The following is a 24612-nucleotide window of genomic DNA, read 5'->3' on the forward strand; positions in this document are numbered from 1 at the left end:
CATTAAGTCCAGAGAATGCGTCCACTTGTAGTTTTTGTATAGGTTTATGTAATTTTACAGTTATGCTAATGTGGGCTCATGTACACTGAATACTTTTGACTTTTGTGTTTTAAATTGTATGGCATTTTGCAACAGGCTTATTTTCTCTGAGGTATAAATATTCATGTATATATATATAAACAACCTGTGTTGGGTAGGACTAGTGAACTTAGAGACTCATATTCTTATGTTAAGCATGACAGGGAAACAATGAGAAACAGCTTGACTTTTAATTATGACACTTTGGGCCATTTTCCAAAGCATTCATAGTTAGCTGTGTCTTAGTTGTGAAGTTTTGTGTTTGATTTCCTTGTTATGTCCACATGGAAAGCTCGTCAGTGTTATCAGGAGCTATGTAAATAGAGAGTATATAAAAAGTATACTCCTTTCTATTGTACATGAATTTTTTCTTTTTTAATTCTGAATTTATTTGTATAAAACAATACTGTTTTAGGTGTTAAGAGCTCGGGCTTTTGAATCAGCACACCCGGGATCAAATTTTGTTCTACCATTTACAATTTATTTATCCTTTCTGAATCTATTTCCTTAAGTGTTAAATAAGAATATTAATGCCTTCTTCCTAGGATATTGTGAGGGTTGAGGAGATGATGTGCGTAAAACACTTGGTACCTTGTTTGGTTCATAGTAAGTGCTTGGTTGTTATTTTTCTATGAAAGTCTGATTACAGTACAAAAATATCACTTTGTGCCCTTTGCATTCATTTTCATATTGAAAGAAAATGGTATAATTAAATACTTGAGAAGAAACTTCTAAGGTATATGGTGAGCATTCTGATTTTTTTTTTTCTAAAGGTGGATTTTGATTTGTTTGACGTTCTTCCCATCGTTTATGTAAGCAGGAATACTTACTCATTTTAAAGGTGATGAAGGCCAAAGACATAATACAGAAATCCATGGCCTTGGTGTCTTTACTTTTATACTGTGTTCAAAGCTGACCATCATCATCTGTGACCCTCAAAATTCATCCCTGTTTATAAAGAGTATTCCATTACTCATTTGTTATGGCTCACCCTGAGCAAAGAAGGATGTTGGTAAGATGGCCGGCATTCCCCTATTTCCATGACTCCTTGTCACTTGTTCTTATCAGCTCTATTTAATGTGCTTTAAACCTATCCCTTGAAGTTTTAATTTTATTTTATTTTTCGTTTCTGTGTGTTCAAATGATTTTTTTCAAATTGATGAGGTAATCTTTATAGACAGATATAGAAATATCTGTATGTGCTTTATGCTTATCTTTTATTTCTTTAACCTATTTATTTTAAAATTGCTTTGAGATAACTCCAGTATTTATTATTTCATTACTGAGAGCCATAGCTGGTCTCAGATTTTTCTTAAGATTCTTGCTCAAGGCACCTTATTTTCTCTTATGCTTAGCTGTTTTGTTTTGTTTTTATTTCAATGAACTGATCGTGTTGCAGGGATTCTCTGAGTCCTAGAACGAAGGGGAACTCTTGTAGAGAGGATTTCCATTAGCCTTGCCACGTTCTTTTGCATTTCCTTAGTACTACTTTCACATCTTTGGGCTGTTCTTCTTCTTTTTTGATTTGTATATATGCTAGTTTCTTTTCTGATTTGTATATACCCAGTTTATTGGCAATTTAAATGCCAATAAAATAGGACATTTGTATTAATGTTCTTTACATTTTATGAGGCTGTGCTTATATAGTTATTAATTTTGCTCATTTAACAAGTTTATATATGAGATAATTTAAAACACAGATATGATTTTATTAAATTTAGTAAGGAAGGTGTTAAACTATATGGTCATTCTAACTTGTCCCAAATGAGCTGTCTATTTAATATATGTATTTAAGTAATATGTGTATTACTAGTGCATCTTAAAAGTAAATACCTTTGATAATTAATAAAATGCTTGTTTCAGTGTTCACGTAGTAACCTATAGCTGGTATCTTCCCTGATTGATTGGAGTGAATGTAGGAAACATTTTCAGTACCTGAGGTCAAACGGTCATAACTTGGAATATTCATGGAGAGGAAATGGAGATCTTAAGCATTCTAGATAGCCTAAATGCTGCTGGAGAATATTGCTGGTAAGGTTAAGTCTGGAAGAATTCCTCTGGCAAGACAATATTAAGGTTTGTTTGGGAGAACTTCTGACAGAATAGTGGTTGCCTCATTTTGAATAGGGCGCACCCTTAGCAAAATGCTCAGGACAACCACTTCACCAGTGGGTTCACTTCCTTAGTTTTCCTAAAAAATTATTTTTCTTAAAAAAGGAACTTATTGTTGAGATGGTATCTTTCCTGGTACATATTTAAATGGCTCACTAAAAATTAGCACTTTGCATATCAAATATAAACTGAGGCATGTTGAGAAATATGTACATTCATTCATCTGAAAAGCAAGCATCCTACATGACATTTCTTTTTGCAAATCTGCAGCCAAGTTTTCTATGTCTTTCAACATTTTGGCAGTACCAACTATACAATGCCAGAAGACATCATTCACACTGCATTCTAGGTAAATGGTGACTCCAGAGTTTTGCATTACGCAGCACTGATTTTTAGTTAAGGGAATGAATTTAAGTTTGTTGTGATGTTATTTTTTGTGTATTATTTTAACCTTTTTTTTATAGCAGCAGGAAGAACAAGTGCTCTTCTGATAGCATGTAGCTTTTTATCTTTTATAAAAGAACTTCAAAGAGGTTTCAAAACATTTAACTTTATGTTTGGTGAAATTTTGTAAAGTACTGATTGAGCATTGTATGATTTTAAAGATTGTTGGAAAAATTGCAGCAATATACATTTATATCGATGTGCTTAGTATTTAAATGTCTTGCTGATTGTAAAGGGTTCATATTGTTTAACATCTGAAAGTACAATAGGGCAAAGTATACTGTTAATGATACTAGATATAAATCTCTATCTCAAATTGTATTCTTGATGATAAAACAAATTTCGGCCTATTTTTTGTGAGGTATGCATGGGTCATCATTGTTTCTATCCTGTAATGTGCCTGCTATTGAGCTACTACTACTAGTACAAATGTCAGCTTGGTCACGGTCTTGTTATCATTAAGGCCTATATTATTAATAATATCCTTAAGCTATAGTTTTTTTGGAAGAATCATTTTAAACCACTTGGACATTTGTTCAGGGTTAATGTAGTAAAAAACTAGATTATATTATTTACAACCATTCTTCTTTACCCAGGATACTTCTGATATTGGGTGTTGCACATTAAGACATATAGACTCAATCTGTCAATCTGTATTTAAATCTAGGTAAGCATTAGTTTTTCTTACATTTAAAATAAATAAATATACCACAGTATATTTATGTAGTATACTCCTAGGGTGTATGTACGCACTTTGGAGACTACTGAAATAGAAAAGAGTGGGAAAGAGAGGTGAGGGCATGATGAGTCAAGGAGGAGATGCATGGTCTCCAGATGACACTCTTCTGGGACAGAGTCCCTCTGAAGAATGTAGCCATAACTGGAAACCTGGGACAGGAAGTGGAACTACAGATTGATCAGTGTTGAGGTTCAGGAAGCAGTAGTATGGTATATATATATTTTTTTCCTGGGAGGGGATTGGTCTCACTCTGTCACTGAGGCTGGAGTGCAGTGGCACAATCATAGCTCACTCAGCTTCAAACTCCTGGGCTCAAGTGATCCTCCTGCCTCAGCCTCCCAAAGTGCTAGGATTATAGGCCACCAATGCTGTGCTAATTTTTTAATTTTTAAAAAAGAGACAGTGTCTTGCTATGACGCCCAGGCTGGTGTTGAACTCCTGACCTCAAGTAATCCTCCTGCTTCAGCCTCCCAAAATGCTGGGATTATAGGCTTAAGCCATGGTGCCTGGCCTAGTGTGACATTTTTAATATGAGAGAGGAAGCAGATTTAACCCATCTTTTATTCTTTAAGGCAAAGCAGTTTGAGTCATTTTGTTGGTGTGAGGGGGTCAGTAAAGTTCCATAGTTAAGTGTATTTATCATGTTCAGGAGAGGGGATCAAGTGGAGAATTACTACTCTCCTGAGTGTCTGGGGCTCTTTGTTGTTTCTGCACCCAGCCTTCCTTGGATTTAGATAAAATCAGGGCAGAAGCTGGGAAAGCACAGTAAGGCAGCAGTTAGGGATGGCTGTAGGCAAGCATTATTATCATTACTCTCTTTTCTTCTTTTCTCTAACTCGTTGGTATATTTCCTGGGCAATCTGGTATAGCAGCAAAAGTCCAGTTTGGGAGTTTCAGCTCTACCAATAAACTTTGTGTGACTTTGGCTAAGTCACTTCTCTCCAGGAGTTAATTCTTTTGTTGGTGGTTGGGAAGTTTGATGATCTCCAAAGAGGTTTGAGCTCTGACACCCTGCTGATACCCATCTGGGATAGTGTTCTGTGCTTCCCCTTAATATAGAACTTTCAAGCACCATGTCCACTGTGCCTTCTAAAGTGACAAATGCTAGGAATTTAATTTAATATATGAATTCATGCTAGTAGACTCATGAGCAAAAATGATACACCATTTCTAGCTGCTTCCCTTCACTTTTCCATACAGCTTTTCATAGAGTATATTTCCATAGTGTGCTCCTGGAGAGTGCTCTTGCTTTCTAACTCAAAGTGTCTAATGAGAACTTTAGAAAGGAAGGAAGTATTAGCATCTGGAGGGTTGTGCCTGTGAAGGAAGTTGGGCTGGATGAAATAGGCAGGGCATTGGGACACAGCCATCAATTCATTGCGTGTGTTTGGCTGGACTGGCAGTAGTGGCCAGTGCCAGGTTTTTTGAGTATGGTTTCTGTCACCAGCAGAGTTGGCTGTCTTTGAAGTCTGTTAGTTAACCTCTTCCAGAATCTTAGAGTGCAACTAGCACTCAAGAGAAGGAGGATAAAGGAATCTCTAGGAATTAAAAAAACCCTATTTTCATTAACAACTTAGTTCTCTTCTTACATCAGTTTTTTGAAGCATTTAATAAATGAACAGATTTCTGATTTTCTCACTTTCTTTTCAGTGTCTATTTCTATGGATGGAGATAATATTGGTTAATGAACTGGATGCATATCACCAAACATATATTGAGCAGTTACCACATATAGACATATTTCTGGATGCTTTCATAAGATGATGATAATAATAGTACCTATATAATAATTTTTGAGAGGTTTTATTAAGCTAATACACTTGGAAGAGTACTTGATATGTTGTAAGCTCTCATTAAACATTAGTGATTATTATTTTATTATTTAATCTACACAACAGCCCTGGGAGGTAGATGTCATTATTTTAGTTTTATAGAAAAGGAACTTAAGGTTTAGAAAGGAAAAATGACATGCCCAAGTTTACATGGCCATTAAATGGCAGAACCAAATCTAAACCTAGATATCCTGCCTTGAAGTTCTATGGTATTTCTGCCATATAAATGCAGCTCCCTGTAACATGCAAGTTAAGCTAAGAGATTTTCCCCAGGTAATCTACAGACCAGATAATAAGGAGCTTGGATAATAGGGATAATAAGGTACTGAACATATTATTACGTGGTGTTGAATTTCAGCAGGTGTGGTTATTAAGGCAGTCGTTGCTTTGCATGGCATGGTGTTAACTGAAAGTCTTGTACATCATAACCCTGTCCTCACTTTGTATAGCTCTGATCCCAACTTGACACAATTCTCATGTCATGGTTTGATTTCAGTTATTACAGAATCATGCAAAGTGGGGACACGGCTGCACTATGCACTAGTTTCAGTTATCATGGTATAATGCAAAGTAAGGACTGTCCGTACTTCTATGAGCTTCACATTCACATAAAGAAATTCTGAAATTATCTTTCCTTTGGACCAGTTAGATAATTCGTTTCTGTTTGATGACTCATTATCTTTTTTCTTTTTTTTATTTTTAGAGACAGTCTCTCACTGTCTCACCCAGACTGAAGTGCAGTGGTGTGATTACAGCTTACTGCATTCTTGAACTCTTGGGCTCAAAGGATCGTCCCACCTCGTCCTCTGGAGTGGCTAGGACTGTAGGTGAACACCACCATGTCCAGCTAATCAAAAATATTTTATTTTTATTTTTAGAGACCGGGGATCTCACTATCTTGCCCAGGCTATCTTTTTTCTTCTAAGGCTCTGCTCCTGCTAAGGGAGAGTACTGTGTTGCCTAAGTAAGTTCTTGAAGGATGATTGGCCCTTGGCTTTTAGACATGCCATCTCTGATATTTATTGTATCTAGTAGTAGATCTCTCTCTGTACTTAGACAGACACACTTGTTCTCTTTCCTTTTCTCTTTAATTTCTCCCCACCTCTTATTACCTCTAAACTTCTTTCTGAATTTATGTTATTTATGTTATTTTTTTTTCCTGTTTCAGCAATGTACAGGGTGACCACTGAGGCCAGTTATCTCTCAGTTGGTATTTTATTACATGAAAAGTGATTTATTGCAGTAGACAGTGAGCAGCCATTAAGCAAGACCTGGGCCTTTTAAAATTTCTTTTTAGATATAGATGCTTAAATTCTTTTTAAGCACTTAGTAATCATTCCAGCCTGAAGGTTATTGCATAGATTTCAATTTTAGAGCAAGGTACTATTGAAAAGACTGAAGCTTTGAATCTTTCCTTGTCCCCAAAGTTTAAAATATTCTCAGCTGGGCATAGTGGCTCATGCCTGCAATCTCAGCACTTTGGGAGGCTGAGGCAGGCGGATTGCTTAAGCCCAGGAGTTCAAGACCAGCCTGGGAAACATGGCAAAACCCTGTCTTTACAAAAATAGTAAAATTAGCCAGGTGTGGTGGCATGTGCCTGTAGTTCCAGCTACTCCGGAGGTTGAGGTGGGAGGACCACTTGAGCCTGGAAGGTCCTGGCTGTAGCAAGACAGAGTGAGACCCTGTCTCAAAAAAACAAAAATAAAAAGTAAAAAGAAAAAAATTCTCCCTTGAGTCTTTGTTGACTCCCCCGCCCCACTAACACTGTGTTTTAAAACCTGTTTTTAGTGTTCTTTGTCAAGCATCTTGAAGAGTAGAAATCCCATGCTGACTCTAATTTTATTTCTCTAACCTGTACAGTACTCGAGAGTTAGCTTGGGATGAAATGAGTTTGTGGTAAAAAGCATACTCCATCACTTTCTAACAGTATGAACTTTGGCCTATTGTTTTAATCTCTTTAGGCCTCAGTTTCCTTACCTGTAAAACAGTACCTACTTCTTAGGGTTGTTTTAAGGGTTAAATGAGTACATATAAGTGCTTAGAACAGTGCTTGGCACACATAAGAATAGGTGCCATATAAGCATTACCTATTATTAAAACAAATGTCTTTAAAAGAAGAATTCAGCCCAAAGTAAGGAGTATATTAGTCAAAATACTTTATTTAAGGGGTAAAAGTGAATACTACTGAAATGTAATGTGAACTAATCTTACAATTTCCCCAACACAGGGACTCTTGAGTACCTTTGAGATAATTCTAGCTGTTCTGTAGTAATAGGTACTTTGAGAACCACTTCAACTGCAAATCAACAGATCTATTGGAACTAAAATTCCTTTATTATAACCTCTTCATTTTTGAGTTTCATAATTTGTGGAGACTAGTTGATTTGGGCACAGAGTGAATTTGGATATGAATTTTCTCAGGGCTAGATTTGTGATGCAGCAATAACTGAAGAAGTAGTGACAGAGTTTAAAGAGGTGGCAGCTAGCAAACAGGATGCTTGACCCAGGAGGCATTTCCCAGGGCAGGCCTGGTGCAGCCTGGCTTGGCCAGTGATTGCAGACTAGATTTCTAGGCCGTAGAAGGCTATGGGTGAAGGCCACTATGATATTGAGTTGGTAACCCTCTGTTGCTGTCAAGCTTTTTTGATGTGGACCCCAGTGTCTCAGAAGGGGCTTAGCTTCAGCCCAACATGGCCAGGAATTACAGGCTCATCCCAGAAGGTTCCTTATTGGAGGCAGCAGACTGTAGGATTGAACCCAGGTTTGTGTCATGACAATAGCTAAACTCTTTTACTAATCATTCCATACTGTTTTCCTGGTGAAGGCAGCAGTGGAGAAAGGACAGTAGCTGTAGCAGTGGGGGCATCTATGTGTTCACCATCCAAAGGGATAGATGATATGCTATCTGAGAGGGCAGCTGTAAAGTCAAAGGGGCTGCCTGTAGGCAGCAATGTCATGATGATGATACTGGAGGAGATGGTAGTGGTATGGTACTTGTTACAAGCCTTTCATGGTTCTATTAGAGCTTGGGAATGCATTTTGGGTATTTGTACCTCAAATCATAAACTCATAGTCTTTGCATTATGGAACTTTAGAATTGAAAGGGTGTTCCAGTTCCCTTTTTTGTGGTGTGATTCCATTTAAGTGATGGTCCAGTCCATGCTGGGGGATCAACAATAGGGAATTACCTCCTCCTTTCCACCAGAATGTAAGCTTCATGTGGACAGGAATTTTGTCTGTTTGGTCCTTGTTTAATAAAAATTAAACTAAAAAGTGACTGGAGCAGTGCCAGGTACCTAATAGGTATTTAGAATGAAAGAATGCTTGGATAACTTGGCTAAAAAGTTTTGTCTTATAAAATGCTCAACATGAGTAATCATCAGGGAAATACAAATCAAAACCACAAGGTGATATTATCTCACCCCAGTTAGTATGGCTATAATCAAAAAGACAAAAAAAAATGCTGATGAGAATGCAGAGAAAAGGACCTCTTATATACTATTGGTAGGAACGTACATTAGTACAGCCATTATGGAAAACAGTATGGAGGATCCTCAAAAAACTAAAAAATAGAACTGCCATATGATCCGGCAATTCCATTGTTTGGTATCTATCCAAAGGAAAGGGAATCAGTATATGGAAGAGCTATCTGCGCTCTCATGTTTATTACAGCACTTTTCACAGTAACGTGGAATCAACCTAAGTGTCTACCAGCAGATAAAATAGATAAAGAAAATGTAGTGTGTATATATATATACAATGAAATATTATTCCTCGGCCGGGCGCGGTGGCTCAAGCCTGTAATCCCAGCACTTTGGGAGGCCGAGACGGGCGGATCACGAGGTCAGGAGATCGAGACCATCCTGGCTAATACGGTGAAACCTCGTCTCTACTAAAAATACAAAAAAAAAAAAAAAAACAAAACTAGCCGGGCGAGGTGGCGGGCGCCTGTGGTCCCAGCTACTCGGGAGGCTGAGGCAGGAGAATGGCAGGAACCCGGGAGGCGGAGCTTGCAGTGAGCTGAGGTCCGGCCACTGCACTCCAGCCCGGCGACAAAGCGAGACTCCGTCTCAAAAAAAAAAAAAAAAAAAAAAAAAAAAAAAAAAAAAAAAAAGAAGAAATATTATTCCTCCATCAGAAGAATGAAATCCTGTCCTATGTGTTCTCACTCATATATGGAAGCTGAAAAAGTTTATCTCATAAAAGTAGACAGTAGAATAGTGGTTACTAGAGGCTGAGAAGGATAGAGGAGCAGAGGGGAAAGGAGAGGTTGGTTAACAGATATAAAATTATAGCTAGATAGAAGGAATGAGTTCTAGTGTTCTGCAGCACTACATGGTGACTGCAGCTAACAGTAATTTATTATATATTTTCAAATAGCTAGAAGAGAGGATTGAATGCTCCCAAAACAAATGATAAATTTTTGAGGTGATGGATATTACCATGATTTTGATCATTACACATTGCACACATGTATCAGAATATCACTATGTACCTCGCAAACATGTACAATTATTATATGTCAATTGAAAAATAATACAAAAGCTTTATTTTATATATTGAACATATTATGTGCCAAGCATTATCTAAGGCTTACCTTACCCCTGTGAAGTACATATTATTTCCAATTTATGGATGAGTAAACTGACACTTAGGCATTAAGTAATTTTCTTAAGATGATATGTAAACATAATGGTCAGGATTTAAACATGTAAGTATAACCACTACATAATATTATGTAATTATTATCTCTTTTGTCCTAGATAACATTCTTCTCTTAAAAGATTCTAAATTTTTATGGAAGCCACATTGCATTGTTGACTTATTAAGCTTACTGCCAACTAAAATTCACAAGCCTTTTGTTTATCATGTTCTTATCCTGTACTTGAGCTGCTGGTTGTTTAGGACCCAAGCACAGGAGCATGCACTTATTCTGGATACATTTTCTCTGATTAGATTAATTTGATCATTTTTTATTAAGATATTTGGGTTAGTATGCCTTAAAAATTTCATCAAGTATTTTTGGCATTTATTTATCAAATCATATTTTTACTCCTTATTTTTGTTATTATTGTGTAAATGTTGATAGATTTTCTAGTGCTTAATTATCTTTGTATTCCTCAAATTGAATTTATATAAAGAATATATTAGTATATGTATACACACATATATAATCATATTGCTGCATTTGAATTTTGTATATATGAAACTGTATTCATTTATTTTGGTGCTGTCTTTATAAGGGTTTTGATAGTAGCATCTTGCCATCTTTGTAAAATGAATAGCAAGCTTCCATTTTTGTCTATGCTCTGGAATAATTTGGAGATCATAGGATTTGTCAGTTCTTAAGGGTTAAAAAATCTTACCTATAAAACCATTTGATCTTCATACTTTTTAAAGAGGGAGATATTTAACAATATTTTATTGGTCTATTCATATTTTCTATTCTTTCTTGAGACAGTTGGCAATTATATTTTGCTGGGAAACCAACTATTTTATCTAGATTTAAAAAATATATTGGCACATAGTTGACCTATTATTTTCTTTTCTTCTTTTTTTGTATCTGTGGTTATATTCTCTTTCTTATTCTTTATGGTTTTTATTTTTTTGAGATCTTTTGGGGTCCTAATTCTGTCATTTTACATATTATTAGAAACTTTGTTGAGCATGCTAACATTAGCTTGCATTTGTTCATATATCCACAAGGCTTGATTAATTAAATTCAACAAACATTTATTTTCTATGCCAGATAGATGCTAAAGATACAAAGGGTAATTAAAACAAATAGTATTTATATAGTATATATACAGTAAAGATAAAAATATATATAGTAAAGATAAAAATATATAGTATATATACAGTAAAGATATTTGAGACCATTTGTCAAATGTTTGCTGAAATCCAGATATGTTATTTCTAATGTATCACTCATCCAACAAAAAAGTACTTTTTAAAAATAAATTAAACTTTTACTTGAGATTCAAGGGATACACATGAAGATAGTGTGATGCTGAGGTTTGGGGTATGATTAATCTTGTCATCCAGGTGCTGAGTACAGTACCCAGTAGGTAGTTTTTCAGTCTTTGCCCCCTTACTTCCTCCCCAGGTAGTCCCTGGTATTTATTGTTTCAATCTTTGTGTCCATGTTCACCCAATGTTTGGCTCCCCCTTATAAATGGGAACATGTGGTATTTAGTTTTCTGTTCCTGTGTTAATTTGGTTAGCGTAATGACCTCCAGCTGCATCCATGTTGTTGCAAAGGACATGATTTCATTCTTTTCTTTTTTTTGAGACAGAGTCTTGCTCTGTCACTCAGGCCGGAGTGCAGTGGCGTGATCTTGGTTCACTGCAACCTCCGCATTCCGGGTTTAAGCAATTATCTGCCTCAGCCTCCTGAGTACCTGAGATTACAGGCATGTGCCACCACGCCCGGCTAATTTTTGTATTTTTAGTAGAGATGGAGTTTCATCATCTTGGCCAGGTTGGTCTTGAACTCCTGACCTCTTGATCCACCCGCTTCAGTCTCCCAAAGTGCTGGGATTACAGGCGTGAGCCATCGCACCTGGCCATCTTTCATTTTTATGGCTGTATAGTATTATGGTATTCCATGAGGTATATGTACCACATTTAAAAATTTTATTTTACACTAAGTTCTTGGAGACATGTGCAGAACATGCAGGTTTGTTACATAGGTATATGTGTGCCATGGTAGTTTGCTGTACCTATCAACCCATCATCTAGGTTTTCAGCCCTTCATACATTAGCTATTTGTCCTGATGCTCTCCCTCCCCTCCCCTCCTCCACAGGCCCTGGTGTGTGTTGTTCCCCTCCCTGTGTCCATGTGTTCTCATTGTTCAACTGCCACTTGTAAGTGAGAGAACATGTGGTGTTTGGTTTTCTGTTCCTGTGTTCATTTGCTGAAGATGATGGCTTCCAGCTTCATCCATGTCCCTGCAAAGGACATGATCTCATTCCTTTTTATGGCTGCATAGTATTTCATGGTATATATGTACCACATTTTCTTTATCCAGCCTATCATTGATGGGCATTTGGATTGGTTCCATGTCCTTGCTATTATAAATAGTGCTGCAATAAACATAGGTGTGCATGTATTTTTATAATAGAATGATTTATATTCCTTTGGTTATATACCCAGTAATGGGATTGTTGGGTCAAATGGTATTTCTGGTTCTAGATCCTTGAAGAATCACCACACTGTCTTCCACAGTAGTTGTAAAAGCATTCCTGTTTCCCCACAGCCTTGCCAGCATCAGCATTCTTGACTTTTTAATAATCGCTATTCTGACTAGGGTGAGATGGTATCTCATTGTGGTTTTGATTTGTATTTCTCTCATTATCAGTGATGTTGAGCTTTTTTTTTTCATATGTTTGTTGGGCACATAAATGTCTTCTTTTGAGAAGTGTCTGTTCATATCCTTTGCCCACTTTTTGATGGAATTTTTTTATTCTTGTAAATTTGTTTAAGTTCCTTGTAGATTCTGGATATTAGACGTTTGTCAGATGGGTAGATTGAAAAAATTTTCTCCCGTTCTGCAGATTGCCTGTTCACTCTGATGATAGTTTCTTTTGCAGATGAAACACATTTTCTTTATCCAATCTACCATTGATGGGCACCTAGGTTGATTTTATGTCTTTGCTATTGTGAATAGTGCTGCGATGAACATACGAGTGGATATGTCTTTTTGGTAGAATGATTTATTTTCCAAAAAGTATTTCTGAGAAAGAGGCAAAAGGGACCTTTTTTTTAAATTTTTTTTTTATTTTGTGAACCTATATTTGGGCCTAAACATTACCTATTTACCTTGTACCTTGTACATGCTCATTTATGCATTTTAGAGTCTTGTCCTGGTAATTGAATTTATATAAAGAATATATTATTAGAACATATCTTGCTCATTAGTAGAGTCTATTGGAAAGATTTTTAGAGGACATTTTAACCATTCTAGAAATTTATAAATTGTATCAACCAGAGAAGTGCTTCTTATATTTTAGCAGGATGCAAATCACCTGGGGATCTTAGTTAGAATGTGGATTCAAATTCCATAGGTTTGTGGTGGGGCATAGGAATCAATGACCCAGGTAATGTCTTTACTGCTTTTCACCAGTGCTGCTGGCTGTAACCACACTTTAAGTAGCTAAGAGTTAGAGGACAGAAGGATAATATATATTCTGTTTTATAATTAGTAAAGTTACAGGTTTATAAAATTAATGAATAGAGCATTTAGGCTAAAATTAAAAAGACTGACAATGCCGTGTGTGTTGGTGAGGGCAAATAATAACTGGAACACTCATACACTGCTGGTGGGAGTATAAATTGTTATAACTGATTTTGAAAACTATCTGGCAATATTTACTAAAGTTAAACATATGCCTATTCTGTGACCAGAAATTATAATTCCAGGTATATACCTAAGATAAATGATTGTATTTGTCCACCAAAAGACATGCACAGCTTGTTCGTAGCAATTTTGTTTGTAGTAGGCACAAACTGTAAACAACCCATATGTCCACAACAGGAGAGTACATTAATTGTGGTATACTTACTCAGTGGAAGACTATTCATCAATAAAAACCTGATATTTGTAATAACATAGATGATTCTCACAGACATTATATGGAGCATAGAGAAGTAAAGAGAGAAACAGCTAAAGATTAGAGGAAGGTAGAAGGTAAAGATAGAGTATGTACTGTGATTTCATTTATTAAGTTCAGGCATAACTACTTTACAATGATAGAAGTCAGAATAGTGGTTATCTTTGGATGGGTAATTAATTGGGAAGAGGAATGTGAGAATCTTCTGGAGTACTGGGGATGTTTATAGCTTGGTCTGGGTGGTGATTATATGGGAGAATATGTATGTAAAAACTCATCAAATACCTTGATGGACTGAATTTAGGATTAGTGTATTTCACTGTTTTTATATTCTATATGTTAATAAAATTTTAATTAATAAGATAAGTAAAGCATTTAAAAGAAGAGAAAAATATCTTTTGAATTCTAAAAGGGCTATGTATATATTTTTATTGTGGAATTGATTTCCAAGAGTGTTGCTCTGTGTTCACATTTATATGCATTTACTGAGCAGAAGTATTAAAAAGCATATTTAAATGTGGTGAATTAATGTAGCTAGCTGATTTCTGAAACTAACTAGTATGGTTGTCATTGGATTTGGGATAATAGAATCACAGCTCAAACAAACTTTGGTTAAATTAGAATATTTCCATATTTTGTTTCAGAGGAGAGCTGAAAATTCCAAAGAAACAAGCTTTTTAAAGCTATTTTGGAAACCAAAACAAAAAACATTAAATGAAAGTCTTCTTACTCTTCAAACTTTCCCTTTCAATTTGTAGTTTCCTGTCCTCTGTTCTGGTGCCTTGCTACTCATGCTGTAATTCCTCACTGCTTAGGATATCTCATTGTGTTTTATTCAGGACACAATCTTGAATCTTATTTGTCTTTGTCTTCATATCTCTAATATTTCTCCACACTCCTCTTTCTTTTCAGGAGTCATAGAATTCTGTAGTTTTCTAACTTTGTATTTTAAGCAGAGGAACTAATTTTTAAAGCAAATTTTAAAAAAGGAAATCTAACAAAGTTGAATTCTTTGAAGGAACTGTGACGGTTCCTTCAGCACTCTCAGCTCACTCCTTCCTCTTTGCCTTACAACAACTTGACAGTGGGGTAAACTTTGGGGAAAAACAATCAAACATAATCTAGCCCAATCTTTTCACTTTATAAAGGAGGAAACTGAAGTATAGAGAAGGCTTCATGGCCAGTAGTAGTCAGCAACTTCAGGCTATCATAAAATTGGTTTCAATTGCTAAGTAGTGAAGTTCAAAGATAGAAAAAATATGATTAAAAACATCTCTACATGCAATTTGAATGATTAATATAGTGATTCTGAAATCTTTTCAAAGTGTGCTCATAGACAAGTCGCCATATTTCAAAATTCCCAGTTACAGGTAAATCACTTCTTATAAACAGTAATGCTATTTTCGACAAGGGTTCAAGCAAGACAATTCAGTGGGAAAATAATAGTCTTTTCAACAAATGGTGCCAAGACCACTAGGTATCCCCATGCAAAAGAATAAAGTTGAACTCCTACCTCACACCATATAAAACTTAACCCAAAATGAATTAAAGACCTACATGTGAGAGATAAAACTATAAAACTTATAGAAGAAAACATAGGAATACATTTTCATCATCTTGGATAGGTAGTAGTTTCTTAGATATGACATCAAAGGCACAAATGAAAAGAGAAAAGATGAACTGGACATCAAAATGTAAAACTTTGTGACTCAAAGGAAACCATCAAGAAAGTTAAAAGACAACCCATGGAGTGGGAGAAAATATTTGCAAATCATAATTCTAATAAACGACTTGAATCCAGAATATATTAAGAACTATTACAACTCTACGATAAAAGGCAAATACCCAAATTTTAAAAAGAGCAAAGGATTTGAATCAGTGTTTCTCCAAATAAGATTTACAAATGGACAATAAGCACAAAAAATATATGATATATTTAGACATTAAGGAAATAAAAATCAAAATCACAATGAGTAACTACTTCACACATACTAGGGAGGCTATAGTAAACGAACAAACCAACAAACCCAGATACTAAAATATGTTGAAAAAGGTGGAATATTCATTGGAAATTGGAACCCTCATAAATTGCTCACGAGAATATAAAATGGTGCAGCCGCTTTAGAAACCAGTATCAGTTTCTCAAAATGTAAGACACAGCATTACTATATGACACAATTTCACTCCTACTAGCTGAGATATGACTCTCTCTGAAATAGGACATATGACAAAGAAGTCTTTGATAGAAAGAAGGAAAATGAAGAAAGATATATTTTATTGTAGTGAAAAGCAGTACATACTCAAATTATTTTATAAAGCATAATGAAGTTAAGTATTTCTTTAGCCATGCCCTTTTTGCTTACCAATTTCATACATGAAATAATGTACGTGTGTGTGTACATTTGAACATGGGATTTGCATGTATGTGAGGTTCAATTTTTAAAACTATGAATCAGTAAAAATAAATTACTGACTCCTTCAATTCCTTTCTTCCTTTAACTTTCTGAAGTTAATTTTCATTCGTTATTTATATTTTGATCAGCATGGGGGTTCTGACCTGCTCCATTTCCAACCTGGACCGGTTCACCCTTCCTTAGGAAACCTGTTGGTCTCCCCCTCCCAGCAGATTACCATATTGATGCCAAACTTAGTGCAGATACCAAATTGGCATATCACACTACAGTCCAGAACTTCTGGGCTCAAGTGATTCTCCCATGTCAGCCTCCTGAGTATCTGTGACTACAGGCACACGCCACCATGCCCAGTTATTTATATTTTGAAAACTTTTCTCTTTGGTTTTTAAACAAAGCTATCTGATCTGTAATATCTGTCATATCATATAGGGGCTATTAAATGGGGATAAAGAACTTTCACATAGGAGTGTTGTAAGGAGACATGAAATATATTTATTCTAAATCTGAAAAACTCCAAGTCTTCATATTATAGTTCCTTTAACAATCCCTTATAGTTTTAGCTCTCAGCTTAGTATATTTTCTCAGAAGGCATGTTAAAAAAAGGATAATGTTTTAATCCAAAGGAATGAATCTCTAAAAGAATAATGTTAAACATCATTTTATGATATTGTAGAAGATATATCTTATTACGACGACAACATTGTTTTATGATATTACAGAAGATGTATCTTATTACTATGACAACATGTGTTTTTGAGGTAGTGGGATTTTATATCATGTGGGCTATTGCTTATTTGGTTTATGAATGAGTATGTTTCCAGTCTTTAACTTTTAAAACTGAGTGTGTGTGTGATTGTGGTTTTCAAAGACCTTTGCATATACATTATTTCACTTACATTCACAGTAACTCTGAGGTAGATTTGTTTTTTATTTTTGAAATTGAAATATAAACATACAAGGTATTTAAAATATGGATTATATATGTATAACTAATAGTTATAAGTGAATCCTATGTAACCAACCAACACTGAGGTAAAAAAAAATAGAACACTGATATTTTCCCAGAAGCCGCTTGTTTTCCTTCCCAATTACAACCCCATACTCCCTGTTGGTATTTACTGTTACCCCATCACCATTCTGTATTTAATGTTAGTTGCTTTCTTTACTTTATAGTTTTACTGCCTATGAATGCATCTCTAAACAATATAGTTCGATTTTGCCTGTTTTTATGCATTTTATAAATGGAATCATGCAGAATCTATTTTTTGTGTATGTTCTAATTTTTGCCAAACTGTATCATTATCATGAAGACCTACTTCATTCATTTGATTTTTATTGTGTGAATATCAGAATTGTTTATCCTCTTTATTTTTACTGGGCATTTGGACTATTTCCAGTTGCTGGTTATTATGAACAATGCTGCTATAAACCTTTTTGTGCATATATTCATTCTTGGTGGCCATGTGTACGAGTTTCTTTAGGCTATTATGCAGGAATGGAATTGTTGAGTCAGAGGATATGCCTGTCTTCATCTTTTCTAGATAATGTGAAACTCTTCTAAAAGTGTTTATTAATAGTGTTACCAACAGCCTATTAACATTCTTGGTATTCAGCATTGTTGCTAACAATTGATGTTGTCAGACTTTTAATTTCTGCCAGTCTGCTGAGTATTAAATGTTATCTTATTATGGTTTAAATTTGCATTTCTAATTACTAGTGATATTAACCACTTTTTAAATAAGCTATTGATTAGGTAAATTTCTTCTGTTGTGATATGCCTGTTCAAGTCTTTTGCCCATTTTTCTATTGGGTCATTGTCTTTTTTTTTTTTTGAGACAGAGTCTCACTCTGTTGCCCAGGCTAGAGTGCAGTGGTGCGATCTGGGCTCACTGCAAACTCTGCCTCCTGGGTTCAAGTGATTCTCTTGCCTCAGCCTCCTGAGTAGCTGAGATTACAGGCGTGTGCCACCATGCCTGGCTAATTTTTGTATTTTTAGTAGAGATGAGGTTTCACCATGTTGCTAGGTTGGTCTCAAACTCTTGACCTTGTGATCCGCCCACCTTAGCCTCCCAAAGTGCTGGGATTACAGGGTCTTTTTTTAAAAAAAAAAAAAAGTTGTAGTTTTCTACAAATCTGTATATAAATTCTGTACAATTCTGTATATGAATTGTTGTTTACATGTATTACAGATATCTTCTTCCACTTTGACTTGTCTTTTCACTTTATGGAATCTTTTGATGAACAGATATTCTCATTTTAAATATAGTTGAATATTTATTGATCTTTTCTTTTTTGGTTAATGCTTTTCCTGTGCTGTTTAGGAAATTATTTCCTATCTGAGGTCATGAAGATAATCTCCAGTGACTTTCAATTGACCTTTAATACACTTGAAGTTGTTTTGGTATATTGTCCAAAGTAGGGGTGTAGTTTCTTTTTCTCCTCTTATGGATGTCCAGCTATCCCAGATAATTTATTAAAATCTCTTTTCTTGACTGCTCCAGAGGGTTACCTTTGTCGTATGTCAAATGCCTATATAAACATGGTTTTGTTTGGGGGTTCTTTATTATGTTCTCTTGATGTGTTTGTCAATCCTTGCAAACAACCCTGACTTAATTATATTTACTTTATAATAAGTTTTGTTATCTTGTAGAATAGGTCCTGCCACCTTATTCTTATTTTTCAAGTGTCTTGATACTTTTTGGCCCTTTGCATTTCCATAAAAATTTAGAATTAACTTGTTGAGTTCCACACACATGAAAAGACCTATTGGGATTTTCAATTTAGTTTGCATTTAATCTATTAGTAAATTTTTATGGAAATGATGCTTTGATAACATAGAATCTTTCAATGCATTAACATATTTTCTCTCTCCAGTTATTTTAGTCTTCTTTAACATCTCCTAATAAAGCTTTTAATTTTTCTTATACAACACCAACATTAAGCAAATTTAACAGTTCAAGACAGTAGTAACAGAGAAGTCAAAAGTTACTTACTAAGTGAACAATACAAACAATAGCTTAAGGATTCAGAAGAGGAACAAACGTGCTTCAGTGTTTCATAACAGATAACACTAAAAGATATTTGATCAAATATTCATTAAATAGTAATAGCTTTGTTCCCTCATAGTGTTATACAAGTCTGGAAATTGCCATATTTTCAATTGGTTAATAGGTTAAAAAATAAATTAATGTATTGGTTGTTTTATTGAGTCTCTGCACAGCCCCTATTTTAGTTTCCTTTTTTCCCCACTATTGATAGATTTTTTTTCCCCCTGAAATGGTTAGCTTTAAGCAGATATTTTGGTAACACACACACACACGTGCGCGCGCGCGCACACACACACACACACATATATATATCCTGCATAGTAATTTCCAACTCAAATATGTTTTAAGAGTCTTTGAAACATAAATATTTGGTGTGAGTTCTGAAATACTGAAATAATGCATGAATTGGCTCTTAGTAGTAAGTTTAACCATTTCCATTTGGCCTATTCTTTTTAAACATCAAAGGCCTTATTAAGTGCGTAACATATGGGCTCCAGGGGAAAACTGAGTTGTGTGCATTGTTTTACTTTAAAATATAATTTATTCTGTCATTATCATTGTCAAAATAGAGATTGGCGTATTTAAATGAAGCTGGCCCTCTTAATTCCTAACAAAAATAAATCTCTGTTGGTAGAGACGGATACTGTACACATAGGTCCCAACCTTGTCACTTCTGAGGAACAGTGGTGAAATTGTTTGTTCCTGACAGCAGACAGCCCCATTGCAGAGCCCTGGTTTCATGTTACATTAAGTATTAGTGCTGTTCTTTCAGGAGCTATTATACTGTGACATCAAAGATTTCCTGACAGGGCAGTGGTAGGTTAGCACTGAAGTTGTCTACTGAAATTTTAAAGAATGGAATTAAATATATATATGATCAGACTTTTATATAAAAGATAGAGACAGAATTAGAGTGGTTTAAAGAAAGTTGCAGAAATCATTAGTTTGTGGGCTATCTGCTTTATCTCTGCTTGTTTAAGCCCAATTCTATTACCTTTTATTTCTTCAACAAGTACAAATGGCCATTATGTTAAGGCTAGGGTAGTTGATAATTTCCAGAAAGACATTATGAATAAGAAAAAAATAGCCTTTTGTGAAATAAAAATGGTTAGGTTGACCTGTAGAGTATTTGATATAAATGAACATGTGGACAGTAATTGCAATGGCCTGACTTCCTGTTTGCAGATCCACTAATTAGTTAAAAGGATCAAACTACATGCTCTATTAAAGTTACCGGAGTACAATTTAGATGGCAAGTGAAGAGATGAGAAGTCTTGCAACTGAAAAGACTTGATTTTACATTGTAGTTGTATAAATACAGCTGAGTTTAACATTAATCAGATTACAGTGTTGTCTTTTGAAAAGGCTAACTTTTGTTAAGTGTTGAGAAATATTAGTCATTTTTGTCTGTATAGGTTTTCTGTTTAAAAAATAAATTAAGCATTATGGCTTCAAGTATTTCTTAGATTTTTTTTTGAAGTGCAATCAGTTGCTGTAACTATAACATTACTATGACATACTCATGAAAATCTTGGGATTCTAAAATGTCAGTTAATTTTAGAAGCACAATTCAATGTCTGGACATTTAAGACAATATAATTATAATAGTTTTGTTTGAGATTAAGTAAATAAATAATATGTTAAAATGCGTATCTTCTCAGTATTTTAGTTTTCCTTTTGCTACAGTAATAGAAAATAAAAGTTTTTTCGATTATAAGCAAAGTATAAATGATACATTTATTTTAAACAGTATAATACTGACACTGTAAGTTCAGAAGTAACTGGAACAAAGAATAAACATTTATAGGTACTTGTGCATTTGATTATGTTTCAAAATAATTTTCATCCAGATCAAAGTAATCCGTAATATATTCATGAAAACAGTTTTTAAAAAAACTGAATGTCGGACTGGGCACAGTGGCTCACGCCTGTAATCCCAGCACTTTGGGAGGCCAAAGTGGGTGGATCACTTGAGGTCAGGAGTTTGAGACCAGCCTGGCCAACATGGCGAAACCCTGTCTGTAGTAAAAATACAAAAAATTAGCCAGATGTGGTAGAGTGCTCCTGTAATCCCAGTTACTAGGGAGACTGAGGCAGGAGAATTGCTTGAACCCAGGAGGCAGAGATTGCAGTGAGCTGAGATTACACTACTGTACTCCAGCCTGGATGACAGAGCAAGACTCTGTCTCAAAAAAAAACAACCACCACAACAAAACCCCTCAAACAAACAAACAAACAAACAAAAACTGAATGTAGAGGCTGAGTACAGTGGTGCACGCTTGTAGTTTCAACTACTAAGGATGCTGAAGTGGGAAGATTGCTTGAGCCCAGGAGTTCCACATTGTAATATACTGTGATCACACCTGTGAATAGCCACTGCACTCCAGCCTGGGCAACATAGCAAAACCCTGTCTCTTAAAAACAGAAATAAACAAACAAACAAAAAACTGAACATAAAGGTCTTTGCTGTGGCTTGTATCTGACAGTTAATGATACAGATTAAATTGCATAGGGTAATATTGCTATATTCTTTAAATCATTAAGAATGGTTACTCTAAAATAAAATGCCTAAGGAGCTCAGCTGTATTCCTCTTGCCACTTGTTGAAAGTGAGATACTTCAACTTGTAGTTCTGAAGTGGATTCAAATACATAAAAATGCTTTCACCTTTGAAATTGTTTGTTTTGTTTTTATTTTTGGCATGACAAAATTCATTAGCAACAATTCAGAAGAAGCAACAGTCCAAGTATGAAAAATATTCTGATGTCTTCTCTGAGGACCCTGAAGTCTTACATTCTAGAAGTGTTCAAGTAGATTAAGTACTTTTCCTTTAAAAAATGTTTTAATTTTAAAGTACAGTATTTGGTAGGAAAAAGGGGAGAATATTAGGATAGATGTTTACTCATTTAAAATTTAAAAGCAATAATCCTGTACAAATATTTACATTATCAATATTGTTTCAATCCTTTTACTTCTGCCAGCGACAGAAATCCTAATTCAAAATGCTTTAAATTGTCAATCTACAAACAGGGTACATATAGTCTAGTAATTAGCTGGCTAAAAGCAACACAGGTATATTTGAAAGTTTCTAGTATGTATGTATTTATTAACTGAAGGACTGAGAGACTAAAGAATGTTGATCTTTTTCTTATGATGAAGGAAGGTATCAGTATTTTAGCTCACTTGAACAGTTTTGAAAACCATTTAAAATCTAGTTAGCTACACCGTATATGAAACAATTGATCAATAGTGCTCCCAAGAGAGCTAATTATAGATGCAGTAAACCCTTCATAAAGAAGCTGGTAAATGAGTGTTAGAGAGAAAGTGTGTGTTCATTTATGTTTGAAAATTTTGTGCATTTAAATAAAAGCCCTCTAGGAAATACATTCCCAGAGAATGTAAGGAGAATTAGTTGGACATTTAAAAGACATAGTTTTCTTTTTAAATACAAGGTTTTTTTTTCCATTGAAAAACCTAAGCAAGCAGACATTTCTACCAAATTATCTGTATTAAGTTTAAATATGTTAATGCTTTTCCCAGTCAACAGATATTTATTAGCTGCTGACTATATGTCAGGTCTCATGGGAATAGAAAATAATTACCATGCATCTCTGAGCTCAATGAAATTAATAGTTGTTAGGACAATACCGGAGAGTATATGATCAATTGCTAGAATATGTGGTAAGACTGTACCTTCAAGATGAGAAAGAATCAATTCAGTTATAGGAATCCGAGTAGGTTTTAGTAAGTAAACTTTTTCAATTGACACTTAAGGCACTATAGGATTTAGATTGGCATTGCTGAAGGGTGAACATCTCACAATGAGTGAGTTTGCCTTTGTCTTTGCTATGTTTGCAAATTTATATCATCTGGGCACTTTTCTTTGGGCTTATATTAACTGGTATAAACTTATTAAGGAAATGCATTTAGAATTTTTCCACTAAAATTCCAAAAGCCTGGTTTTCTGCACAGTATATCTTTTATTTCTTTTTTTTTTTGAGACGGAGTCTTTGCTCAGTAGCCCAGGCTGGAGTGCAGTGGTGCAATCTCGGCTCACTGCAAGCTCCGCCTCCTAGGTGCACGCTATTCTCCTGCCTCAGCCTCCCGAGTAGCTGGGACTACAGGTGCCCGCCCCCACGCCTGGCTAATTTTTTTTTTTTTGTATTTTTAATAAAGACGGGGTTTCGCCATGTTAGCCAGGATGGTCTCGATCTCCTGACCTCGTGATCCACCAGCCTAGGCCTTCCAAAGTGCTAGGATTACAGGTGTGAGCCACCGCGCCCGGCCCCTACAATATGTCTTTTTAAACTAACATATTATCTTTGTTTCTCTTTTAATGCATACCTGCAACAATGACTTGAAGATTCCACCAGTAAATAGGTCATATAATTGAGGTGAATCCTCAAAATTGAGTTTTCAATGTTACTTGGTATGTGAAAGATAAGGGAAGATCTTGAAAGGCTGAAAGTTCACAGAAAAACACTTTTTTTTTTTTTTTTTTTAAAAAAAACTATCTTTGCCTTTCTGCTGCAAATGTAACACATTGCATAGATTGTATTGTCTCTTTCAAATCTTTTTATAAAAAGAATCTCATAATCATATTATGTAGTCCTTGGCAAATTTTTACAGTTCTCTGGACCAGAGATTGTTATTATTATTCACTGGACTGGAGATTGTTATTATTATTCAATCTCAATTTATATTTTTATCACATTATAAATATATATCTGGTAAATGCCAAGACATCCAAAAGTTGACAGCTCATCTTAAACTTAAATAAAACATAAAAATTAAATCGCTGAGGTGTGAGTTACGATCTCAATATGAGTTTCAGTTTCAGTTACTTGTATTCAATTAGCCATATTTTCTTTTTACATACAGTAAAAGAAAACATTCAGACTAAAGATTTTCCTCTGAAGATCAAACAAAGTAAGAGAAATAAAACCATTTTAATAATCTCATTTATGCAAGATGGTACATTGCTATATCCAAGAAACAAAATGTATCACTTGCATATTTTTCTGATTTTTGGTGGAAATATTCAGCTAAAGGGATGATCTTATTATAATTTTTGATAATTCTTATGTTTAAAATAATTTCTCACACACATACTGCTGTATATGTACTGTGTGCTAACTGCTTGTACCACTGGAGCACCCAAAGTAATTTCTCTTAACACATAATTAGATGGGCATTAAACAAGATAATTTTTTGGTTGATATTTAAATTTCTTTGTCTTTTAAATGGGCACCAGTGAATAGAGTGAGCTCTGACTGTTTTGTTGCACTGGCATTTTGTTTTGTTTAATTTTGATATATTCCCTAACTTCCAAAA

At 34.9% G+C, this 24612-nt stretch overlaps 1 protein-coding gene across 36 annotated transcripts in view; it reads left to right on the top strand.

Annotated features, from left to right (window-relative positions):
* SOX6 (SRY-box transcription factor 6) overlaps positions 1-24612 on the top strand; it is a 658308-nt gene that overhangs the window by 18606 nt on the left and 615090 nt on the right. For 2 of the 36 annotated variants that reach the window (XM_065528462.2, XM_065528459.2), the window contains exon 1: positions 2439-2539. The exons of the other annotated variants lie outside the window; for them this stretch is intronic. The gene's annotated coding sequence lies outside the window, so the exon portion shown is untranslated. Of the gene's footprint in view, positions 1-2438; positions 2540-24612 lie in introns of those variants that run through there. 36 annotated transcript variants of the gene reach the window in all.

This window comes from Macaca fascicularis, chromosome 14, assembly GCF_037993035.2.
Source record: "Macaca fascicularis isolate 582-1 chromosome 14, T2T-MFA8v1.1".
Lineage (NCBI taxonomy): Eukaryota > Metazoa > Chordata > Mammalia > Primates > Cercopithecidae > Macaca > Macaca fascicularis.